Raw genomic sequence first — 12,673 nt, forward strand, 5'->3', positions numbered from 1 at the left:
TTCACCGAAGGCACCTCTGCCCCAGTTACCACTGCTGCCCTCAATGAGGAGGCTATTGACCTCTTGAGGTCCATCTCTGTGGGGCAGTAAACCATTGTGAAAGCCATCCACGGACTGGCATCACAGATGCAGCAGTCCAATGCCTATCTGGAAGGCATTCACTGTGCCCTGGCTGCCCTGCAGAGATCCTTTTAGGCTCTTGCATCCTTATTGATAGCAGCCAGTGTCGCTTCTTTTTCCGTCCCCCCTCCAACTACCTGTTTAAATTCCCACAGCCCTCTCCCCTCACCCATCCAAGGCACACTTTCATACCAACATGCATCCACATCAACAGACATGGATTGCAAGGACAAACATGAGCATCACAAAAGACACCATCACCATGCACACACACAACAGACACATGCAGACACAACAACATCCACTCCCTACACAGACTTCCCCAACACCCCCCTCACAGACACCACACCACTCATATCTGCAGTCACAACATCATCACTCCCAGTTCCTGCCACAAGAGCACTCATTCCCACCGTCACCACATTAGCAGACCCTCATACATGCACCCCATACACCATATGCACACTCAGCACAACTGTCAACAGCCCCACATGCAGCACATCTACCCTACCTGCAGACACCACCACAATATACATTCACACGTCCACCCTGCCATCTCCCTGAATCGCCTCCCCCTCCTCCCACAACACCTAAATGCTCACACTCATCCACCGAGCGGTCACACAGCACACACATGGCATCCACACTCACACCTGTACCCAAGGCACCTCCCCTTACTCACAACCACTACCTCTCCCTCCACTCCCAAACGGTTATCCCATGACCAACCTTGTGCCCCTAAGAAACGTTTCCTGCAAGAATTGTTCCTGTTCCCTCCCACTGTTCCAGTCCCTGTTCCCCCAAGCGCCCTGTTACCCTCACCCAACCCCTTCCTTATACCTCCCCAGTCTTCCCATGGTCCTCCTGGTACCAGCCATGACCCTCCACCTCCTAAAACGTCTACCCCCACAAAGGCCAAGGTTACCCTTCCCAAACTCAGACCCAAGCCCCCTCCCCCAAAATCAAAGTCAAAACCCAAACCAAAGGACCCCTCCAAACCCCCACATAAGGACCCCCCCTCAAAATCCAAACCCCCACCTCGGACACCCCCTCACCCCTGAGGTGCCTGCATGCCCCATTGATGCCCCTACCATGTGGAGGCCATTTTGCAATGAGGAGTCAAATTGGGGCCATGGACATTGCCCCGTGTGCCTGGGGCACACAATACAGTTGGACTGGCCAGAAGGCCTATATTGTATATAGTTATTTATTCATTGCAAATTTTGATATAGTATATCTGTACCAGGGCCCCTTGGTGTCAAGGGTAACATACTTCTCCTAGCTTTCCTTCCACATGTATGTGTTGCATATGTGTGATTTCTTGTGTGTGGTTTGTGTGTGAGTGTGTGCATGTGTGTGTGTGTGTGCTGCTAAGGGTGTTTGCATATGTGTGTGGCTGTCGCTAGCCTTGCCGGATGTGTGTGTTGTATGTGGGTGTGTACTAATGGCTTTCCCTCCAGTGTTTGCTAGGCGGGTGTACTTACAGTTGGTGTCTTCATTGCCATCACTGGTTCTGGAGTTGTATGGCCAGCTGGAGCATTGGGAAGACTTCCAGTTCAGGTTCCATGGCAGCTGCAGACATGCCTGTGTTCCGAAGGTCAATGTCCCCTTTTATGTTGCTCGTTTCCACCATGCTTTTTGTGGCAGGGCAACCGCAACGGAAATCCTGGCAATGTGCGGCCTTGTAATGTGGTCGGCGGAAACATGCTCCCCGACGGCCTGGAGATTTCGCTGGCGGGACTGGAGGTGACTTGGACGTGTTCTGGTTGGAACACCGCCATGGTCATAATATGGAGGTCTACTCTGCCTGGCCCATGGCGGTGCGACCTCAACTGCGGCAGTCCTCGGACCACCAAACCCCTAATGAGGGCCTGAATGCTTGATGAGTGGAAACCATGTTTCAGGAGGACTCAGCTAAATTTGTGTTTTTAAAAACAAAACCCCAATGCACGGTTAGCTTTTGAAAGACAAAATACTAATATTAAATGCAAGAATGTCAGGGTCATTTTTGATTTTTTCTGTTCTGGTCCATCAGTGTTTCCCAGGCGGTGTCAAAATGAAAAAAAAAATATTAGACTAGGGGCCATATGTACAAACGCTTTTTCCCATAGACATAGAATGGGTAAAAACCTTTGCTACATCTGGCCCTATTTGTCAAAGTAGGGCGGATGGTCTGATGTACTTTCACTGAGGGCCCAAACTCTGTGGGCAATCGTGCTGCTTTTCTGCAGGAAGAGACGGGGGCACCTTCATTGGAAACATGACAATCCAACCAACTCTAAATAGAGGCAGTGGACTGCCAGTTTGGTGGATGGGGTACTCCACTATATTTGTGGCAGAGTGCCAACAAGGTGCTCCTCCACACTTGTGGCAGACTAGCCTCTTTTCCAAACTATAAAACCGGTCCTAAGCGTCTAGTTGTTCTCTTACTTTTACAGGTTGTATTGTTCATAGAAACACAATCTCAACCTTAGCCTAACCTTGTGACTACAGCAACATGTAATGCTGGTGGAATAGCTGTATTTCAAGTATGCCTTAAACACAAAAATCCTCAAAAGGCAATTGTTGAACCTGGACCTTTTACAGATTCATTCCCAAACTTTTTGCCTTCCTCCTATTTCTTTCTGACCCCTTTTTGTTGACGTTAGGACTCTGAGCAATTTATCACTGCTGATCAATGCTAAAATGCAGGTGTTCTTCCTTCTAAACTTGGTATGAATGTCTTACACCTAATTGGCACATTTAATTTACCTGTAAGTCCCTTGTACAGTGGTATCCTTCTACCCAGGGCCTGTAAATTAAATGCTACTAGTGGGAATGCAGCACAACTTGGGTCATCCATAGATGTTGCATTTCACACCCATCTCAGGCTTGCCACCGCAGGGCCTGCGTGCACAGTTACTGCCACAGGGACCTGGCATCTATATTTACTTGCCAGGTCTGGAACTCCCCTTTTAGTACATATACGTCACCCCTAAGGAAGGCCCTCGTTAGCCCTATGGGCATGGTGCTGTGTATGTAAAAGGTAGGACATATGACTTTATGTTCTTTATGTCCTAATAGTGATAAACAGCCTATTATTTTCTCACTACTGTGAGCGCTGCTCCTCTAATAGGTTTGCATTGGAAATACCCTAACATATATCTATGTGGTATTGCCTGATCCATGAGGGGTGGCGTAGACATGTTTGGTATGGTTGGACTGGTAGTGGGAAATGCTGCCTACTGGTGTAGGTGGATTTTCTTTTATTACTATTATAGTAATGCCACTTTTAGAAAGTGGGAATTTCTCTGTGCTAATGACTCTGGCGTTTTGTAGCTTGACTACAATCCACGTCTGGGACAGAGTGACAGCTGGGCTTTGTGCATACTTTCCAGACAGCTGCCCACAGGGAGGGTGGAAGTGTCACAAGAGTGCATCTGCATATTTGAATGGTCTTCCTGGGCTGGGAGAAGTAGAGGTGGGGCACACCTGCATCTGTAAAGGCTGTGCCCTATCCTCACACAAAGGGCTTGTTTAGCTCCGCTGATGTTTGGAGTCAGTGCTGGAGTAGAAAGGGGACATCCCTGGAACCGGTTAGTGCTGGTTGGAACCCCGTTTCCCCCTATTGTGGAGGCTGTGCAAAATGAGCATACGTACAGGAGGTTGTCCCCCACATTGTTAGAACACTTTTGGACTGGGGATGGAACCTCTGCCAGAGGGACTACCTGACTGCGCAAAGGAGTCATCTGGACTGCTCTTCTTGTGTTGGCCTACTGCCTGGTGTTTCCTGGGTGAACTAAAGGACTCATCTGGATTGCTTTTCAGCTTGTTGACCTGTTGCCAGCTGCTCCCTGTCTTTGGACTTCCCTCAACAGTGTTGGGCTGCCAGGAGGAACCACCATCTGCGTAACTGTGCTGGCCTGTTGCCTTGTGTTTTCCCCACCAGTGTTCTCCCAGGGGCTGACACAGGGTTCATGTTGCCTTGCAACTGCTAGGTTCACTGTGTACTCCCTGAGCCCTGCACTCTGCATGTTGTGAGTGCCCCATTTCTTTTTGTTTCTGTTCCCATAGCGCATGAAGTTGTTTATGGGTGACAGCGTGGGAGAGTGCTTCATCTGCTGTGAGCAGAGACAGAGCTTGCAGAGTGCTGCCATGCCCATGTGCCTGGGCGCCCCACCCACTCCCCAAAGCTAGGGAAGTAGAGAGGAGACTGCTGGAAACCTCTCAATCCTGCGCAACGAGGCGCGATCTCCTAAGCGCCCCTGGGGCATCGGCTGGCCTTCACCCGGCCTTCCCTCCTTGAGCACTCCACCACCATGGTCAGAGTATAGGACGTGTGGTGTTAATGTCCGGCGGCAGCCCGCCTCCTGGGCCTGATGAGAGCAGAAGGTGAGACGGGCCCCGTAACGGTAAGGTAGTGACCCACTGCCTGAAGATCGCCTGTCTTGCTAGAGAAGAGAGCCGCCTCCGAAAGGAGCGGCCTGGATCCAGCAGCGACCGTGCCACGGACTCGCAGGCTGCCACCTGGCTTAGTGGTACGAGAGAGGAGATCAGGATAGTTCTCTCCGAAGGTTTGCTGGGCACGCAGCTTTACATGAAAGGGAGACCCCGAGAGGTCTCCCTGCTACAGAGAAGGCCCACACACAGTAGAATTACTGGGGTTCACATGGGCCTTGTTGTTTTGGGCTGGCCACTCACAAGAAGGGATTGAGGCCCCAACAAAGGCCCCATCACGCTTGGGGTCACGTTACTGCCCTCTTGTATATTCAAGGCACAGGAGCCCCTCCATGGACGGAGTGTGTCCCGGTTCCCATCTTAATCCTAAATGAGGCACAGATAAGCTGTGATTTTCATGCTGGTGGGATCATGGAGGGGTTACCTTGATCGTTTTGGTTCCCTATCCCCAGGATATGCTTATGCTTTCGCATTCTGCTAAGCATGCTTTTATGACCTGTAGGAAAGTACCATCTTGTCTGGCATGTTACCCCTATTTTTACATGTATGTCAGTTTGTTTTTGCCTGTCTCACTGGGATCCTGCTAGTCAGGACCCCAGTGCTCATAGTTTGTGGCCTGAGTGTGTGTACCTGTGTAGTGACTAACTGTGTCACTGAGGCTCTGCTAATCAGAACCTCAGTGCTTATGCTCTCTCTCCCTTTAAAATTGTCACTATAGGCTAGTGACGACTTTTACCAATTTCAATTGGCACACTGGAACACCCTTATAATTCCCTAGTGTATGGTACCTAGGTACCCAGGGTATTGGGGTTCCAGGAGATACCTATGGGCTGCAGCATTTATTTTGCCACCCATAGGGAGCTCAGACAAACCTTTACACAGGACTGCCACTGCAGCCTGAGTGAAATACTGCACACGTTATTTCACAGCCATTTTCACTGCACTTAAGTAACTTATAAGTCACCTATATGTCTAACCTTCACTTGCTGAAGGTTAGGTGCAAAGTTACTAAGTGTGAGGGCACACTTGCACTAGCAAAGGTGCCCCCACATAGTTCAGGGCAATTTCCCTGGACTTTGTGAGTGTGGGGATACCATTACACGCATGCACTACATACAGGTCAATACCTATATGTAGCTTCACAATGGTAACTCCGAATATGGCCATGTAAGGTGACCAGGATCATGGAATTGTCCCCCTATTCCAAATATGGTACTGGGGGCCAATCCCATGCATCCAGTGGGCTCCACCATGGACCCCCAGTACTGCCAAACCAGCTCTCTGGGGTTTTCTCTGCAGTTACTGCTGCTGCCATCCCACAGACAGGGTTATGCACTCCTGGGGTCTGGGCAGCCCATTCCCAGGAAGGAAGAACAAAGAATTTCCTCTGAGAGAGGGTGTTACAGCCTCTCCCTTTGGAAATAGGTGTTAAAGGCTGAGGAGGGGTAGCCCTCTCCCAGCCTCTGGAAATGCTTTGAAGGGCACAGATGGTGCCCTCCTTGCATAAGCAAGTCTACACCGGTTTAGGGAACCCCCAGTCCCTGCTCAGGCGCGAAACTGGACAAAGGAAAGGGGAGTGACCACTCCCCTGTCCATCACCACCCCAGGGATGGTGCCCAGAGCTCCTCCAGTGTGTCCCAGACCTCTGCCATCTTGGATCCAGAGGTGTGAGGGCTCTCTGAGGGCCTCTGAGTGCCAGTGCCAGCAGGTGATGCCAGAGACCCCTCCTGATTGGTGCTTAACTGACTAGGTGGCCAATCCTCCTCTGAGGGCTATTTAGGTTCTCTCCAGTGGGCTTTTCCCCAGATAACGACTTGCAAGAATTCATCAGAGTTCCTCTGCACCTCTCTCTTTGACTTCTGCCAAGGATCAACCGCTGACTGCTCCAGGATGCCTGCAAAACTGCAACAAAGTAGCAAGAAGACTACCAGCGACACTGTAGCACCTAATCCGGCCGGATGTCTTGACTGTTCCCTGGTGGTGCATGCTTTGGGGGCTGCCTGCCTTCATCCTGCACTGGAAGCCACAAAGAAATCTCCTGTGGGTCAATGGAATCTTCCCCCTGCTTCAGCAGGCATCAAACATCAGCTTCACCGGTACTCTGGGACCCCTCTCATCCTGACGAGCGTGGTCCCTGGAACACAGGTGGTTGACCCAAGTGACCCAGACTGTCCAGTGGTCCAACTGTCCAAATTTGGAGGAGGTAAGTCCTTGCCTCCCCTCTCCAGACAGTAATCCTGTGCACCGCGTGAACTGCAGCTACAAGGGCTTCTGTGCACGTTTCCATTAAATCCTGCATGCACTGCTAAACCTAGGTCCCCAGCACTCTGTCCTGCGATGATCAGCTCCCTGAGTTGATCTCCAGTGTCGTGGGACCCTCTTTTGCAGTGTTGAGACGATCGCCATTTTCAGACTTCTTGAACCCGTGTTCAAGGACTTCTGCGGGTGCTACCTTCTTGTGCATGGGCTCTCTACGTTGCTGAGGGCCTCCTCTGTCTCCTCTCCCAAGTGGCGAGATCCTGGTCCTACCTGGGCCCGGGCAGCACCCTTTTTCTTCAACTGTGAGTCTTGCAGCTAGCAAGGCTTGTTTGCGGTATTTTGCCAAGGAAACAATGTTGCATCCTCCAGCACGCCGTGGGGCATCTTCTGAACAAAGGAGAAGTTCCTAGATTTCGTTGTTGCAGAATCTTCAGCTTCTTCCATTCGGAGGCAGCCATTTTGCACCTTCATCCGGGGTTTAGTGCCCCCCCTGACACTTTCGCGACCCTTGGACTTGGTCCCCTTCCTTTGCAGGTCCTCAGGTCCAGGAATCTGTCTTCAGTGCTTTGCAGTCTGTTGTGGTCTTTGCAAAATCCTCTATCACGACTTTAGTGCGTTTCTGTGGAAATAGTGGTAATTTACTCCTACTTTCCAGGGTCTTGGGGTGGGGTATCTTGGACACCCTTAGTTTTTTCTTACACTCCCAGTGACCCTCTACACACTACACTAGCCTAGGGGTCCATTCGTGGTTCGCATTCCACTTTCTTAGTATATGGTTTGTGTTGCCCCTTGGCCTATTGCATCCTAAAGTATTCTACAGTGTTTGCACTACTTTCTGACTGTATTACTTACCTGATTTTGGTTTGTATGTATATTTTGTGTATTTTACTGACCTTCTAAGGGAGTATATCCTCTGAGATATTTTTGGCACATTGTCACTAAAATAAAGTACCGTTATTTTTAGTAACTCTGAATATTGTCTTTCTTATGATATAGTACCTATATGATGTAAGTGGTATAGTAGGAGCTTTGCATGTCTCCTAGTTCAGCAATAGCTACCTCTATCAGTCTAAGCTGCTAGAACCCTACTAATCTACTAATAAGGGATAACTGGACCTGGCATAAGGTGTAAGTACCATTGGTAGCCACTGTAAGCCAGGCCAGCCTCCTACATGACCTGACTTATGCGGTATGTCGTACTTGTCTCATCTGGTGCATCTCTTGACATAAGTATCTGGTGATCTATGTTATGTGATCCTTGTATTTCTAGGATGGTGAGTTTCAGTCTGGTGACTGCTCCGTATGTGCCATACTTATGCAGCAATGTTCATTCCATGATGTTTTTCTCCTGACGTGCCAGATGAGAGTGTTTAGTATTATCTGCATTCCTGATGAGATTTTAGCATTCCGGGTAATGTGCTCTATGACATGCAATTTTGGTGATAGTTACAATTTGACTACTGCTAGTGTTGCAAAATACCAGAAACCTGTATGTTTAAATGATACTGCTTATTTTTTCAGAGTACTAGTGACATGTGTAATGTTCTGACAACTGGTCATGAAGCAGGGTATTACAGATACATGTTGTTTTCGGTCTAACGATGTCCTATGCAATACAGTTTATCTTTTAATAACTTCTTGTTGTGTTTCCTTTGTGGTGTATGTCTTGTGTCACTTGTGCTATGTGTGTTGTGCAAACACCTTACACAATACCTCTAGGATAAGCCTTACTGCTTGTGCCAAGCTAACAAGGGGATGAGCACGTGTTATCTTGGGTGTGTAACTCCCTCGCCCTGACTAGAGTGGTCGGTTCTTCCTGACTTAGGTATATACCACAGCCAACCAGAAACCCCATTTCTAACAGAAATTCCATGATTCAAGCCCAGAAATCAATTGGTCACATTCACCAAAATACAGATGTATATATGTAACTAAGGCCCTCATTATGAACTTGGTGGCAATCACTGCCGACTGCCGTGCTGTTGGTGAACAAAAGACCGACATTGGCGGTACATTGAATACCGCCGTATAATGCCGTATAATGGCAGTACACCTCACCCCGCCACCACCATGCAGACAAATCCCCCACCCACCAAATAATGATGCACAAATCAGCTCAGTGGACAGTGTATGTCCATCGACCATTGGCGGTACAGACCGCCACGGCCAGCAATGGGACCCGCCAACAACAAATGCACACATTGGCAAGTTTGAAAAGCACATAACTGACACACATCCATAACACTTTAAAAACACACACAAACATACCCCACAATCCTTTGCAAAGCCAATAGCACAACAGATATTGACACCACAACACGCACACACTGAACTAACCATCCCACAAGCCACACACACAAAAACACCACCAAAACTAATACATTGCACACCCACCATCACAAGCCACACACCCAACCACACAACAGCACCTTCTCCAACACACCTACAACACACCACCCGCAACACACACCATGGCACCTCCTAAGCACCCCCGCTTCACCGACAAGGAGTTAAGGACCATGGAGGACGAAATACTCAGGGTCAGCCACAGCTATTCTGGGCACAGGTAGAGCAGACACCCTTGGCCAGGAAGATGGAGCTATGGCAGAGGATGGTCAACAAGGTCAACGCAGTGGGAAACCATCTACGCACAAGGGACGACATCAGGAAGAGATGGAACGACCTGCTGGGAAAGGTGCGTTCCATGGCATCCAGGCACAACATCCCCGTTAGAAGGGTGGTCCCCTCCCTCCTTCCCCTGAATACACCGACTGGGAGGAGAAGGTCTTGGCTATCCTACACCTGGAGGGCCTCACTGGACTCACTGGAGGACTGGTCTCGGGTAAGTCAACTACAATACCCTAACAGTCACCACAGCTGTAATGCATGTATTGGCCCATCCCTCTCACTACCACCAGGACCCTATCCCCTACGCTGTTCACAACACCCATACACCCATATCCATGTTACCTGCATGCCCACAATCCCCCATACAAATCACCATCCAGCCCCCTGTGCACTTTTATCAATCCATGTATGTAATCTTAGGAGCACCACAACACCCACAATGCACCATCTCCCCTCAATAAATGCATCAACGAGAACACGAAGAGACCTTGCATGCCACTACATGGGAATCCAAACACCAATTACTGCTGACCAGTGGTGCAATTGACAAAAATATGCATGACACCCACATCTCATTTCTCTCACACACAGGCACCATCACCCATGCCACCGGGTCGGAGATGCTAAGGAGTGCCAGTCCTCCACCTGAAGATGAATGCCCCACTCAAGAGAGTGCAGGTGTATGTCTGAACACAGAGGAAATCCCTGACCCATCCCACACCCCTGGACAGTCACCCTCTAGAAGCCCCACCCAGGACATAACTGAAACCACTGCTAACCAGCCACCACCATCAGCTTTGGCCCAACGCCCCCACACCAGTGTCCCCAGGCCACGGACTGGCTGCCCAAATGTACAGAGGCCAGAGTCCTCACTCACCACCACGCAGGCTGATGAAGGGCCCATTTCAAGGGGGTTCTGCCAGACTTGGGCAGGGGACACACGCACAGGGGGCTAGGGCCAGTGGGAGGGTATCAGTGGCCCGGGGGGTGGCCCACAGAGGGATGCTGCTGCCCAGGGGGCCATTGCTGAGGTACTGGGAGCATACCACCATTCCCAGGACAGGATGGGCCAGATCTTGGCCACCTTGGAGGAGAATCAGAGGCTGCAGGTAGCACACCACCAGGAGGCCATCGAGCAATGGAAACAGCTCAATGCTACCGGGACCACCATTGCAGGGGTGCTGCAGTGCCAGACAAACATCCAGCCTGAGTCCTTCACCCACCTGCAGGGCCCCTCCACCAGCCAGGACACTGCCCTGCCTTCTACATCTTCTGCAGCTACTGGACTGGTGGGACTGCCAGAGGACTCACAGAACATCAGCACCCCTTCCCCTGCAGCCCAGCTTCACCCTCGCAAATTTGGCCTCAGACCCAGACAGCCCTCTGAAACACCAGCCAAGACCAAGCCCACCACCAGAAAGTGACTCTGCCCTGAACTGTCTTCCTTGGTTGCCACTTAGTAACCTTGTTGACATGCCACTGCCACTGCCACTTCACCATCTTCCAATGGTCCTATGGACTGTGCCCCTGTGCTATAAACAGCTGTGCAAATGTACCTGAGAATGTTGTTCACCATGTGCCCACTCCCTGCCACTGTCCCGTCACTCATGGATGTTTTGACCTGGAATAAATACACTTGTGCATCCTAAATCTCTGTCCTTATTTATTATGAGCAATCAAATGTGATTGTGTGTGCAATAGCCAGTTACCATCATGATGCCACTTGCATTGCAGGAGGGGGTCTTACAGACTGTAGTGTCTGAAGTATGTCACACTGTACATTCCATAGCGTTAACTCACATCTGCCACTTTAGTCATGATTTTGCTAAATGACTGGTAAGGGACACCTCAGCACTTACTACATTAGTCACCCTGAAACAATGCAGTGAAGCCATCAGTATCATAGCAAATGTACCTCAGAGTCACTGGAAGTATAGCCAAATTAGCTGGGTCCTGGAGTTGATGTCTTCCCTCTCTTCTTCACCATCACTCTCTTCCCTCCTCAGAGTTGGCAGGGCTGGTTGGACAGCATCCTCCTCTTCCAGAAGTGGGATAGCTTTCCTCACAGCCAAGTTGTGCAGCACGCAGCAGGCCACCACTATCTTACACACCTTGTCAGGGACATAGCACAAGGATCCTCCAGAGAGATGCAGGCAATTAAATCTTGCCTTGAGGAGTCCTATGGTCCGCTCAATCACCATCCTTGTTCGATCATGTGCCTCATTAGAATGCCTTTCTGCATCTGTCCTGGGATTCCTCAAAGGTGTCAGGAGCCATTGCATGTTTGGGTATCCAGAATACCCTGCAAAAGTGGGAGAAAGAGGATTTAAACACACACTATCTACTTGCATACAGCCTGCCTGTCAGCTATGTAAATGATCCAGTGTCATACACACTCACCTATGAGCCAAGCTCAGCCCCCCTGTAGTTATCCCATCATGTGTGGCACACTGCTGTTTCTCAGGACAAATGAATCATGGACTGATCCTGGGAACCTTGCATTGACATGTGAAATGTACTGATCAGCAGTACACACCAGTTGGACATTCATGGAGTGGTGGTTTTTACGATTCCTAAACACCTGTTCATTTACTCTTGGGGGTATGAGGGCTATGAAGGTACCATGAATGCATCTCTCACATGGGGATATTTGCAAAGGCATAGAATCCAGATTTTAACTGTGCAGGTGTTATACGAATGCATTCAGGAAATTGGACAGGATGTGGGTGAACATTGGCTGAGATACCCCTGGAGCCATGCCCACTGTCACTTGGAATGAGCCTGTGGCCCCAAAACGAAGCACAGATACTACCTGCACAGTTGTAGGTATGGCATGATGATTCCTATTAGCTGGCTTCAGAACAGGCTCAATTTCTCCACAGAGTTCAAGGATTGTAGTTCGATTCAGGCGGTAATTTATGATAATGTGACGTTCCTCCATGGTGGCCAGGTCTACCAGGGGTATGTAAACAGATAGGTCTCTCAATCACCATATGGGTCTGTACCTATGAGATAGAAAGGAATACACATGGTGTTGGGACTTGCATCACATGGTTACATAATTCATGTTTTGCATGCGACACAAATGTACCGCACACAGAAACAAAGAAGGAGGTAATCCTGTCAGGCTAATGTGTAGTGAGGTGTAGACACATTTCCCACCATGATTTCATGTGGAGGACCACTACTCAAGTCAGTACTCAACAAAGGGGAGAAGGAATGGAGCCAT

The sequence above is a fragment of the Pleurodeles waltl genome, chromosome 1_2 (genome assembly GCF_031143425.1).
Source record: "Pleurodeles waltl isolate 20211129_DDA chromosome 1_2, aPleWal1.hap1.20221129, whole genome shotgun sequence".
NCBI classification, from domain to species: Eukaryota; Metazoa; Chordata; class Amphibia; order Caudata; family Salamandridae; genus Pleurodeles; species Pleurodeles waltl.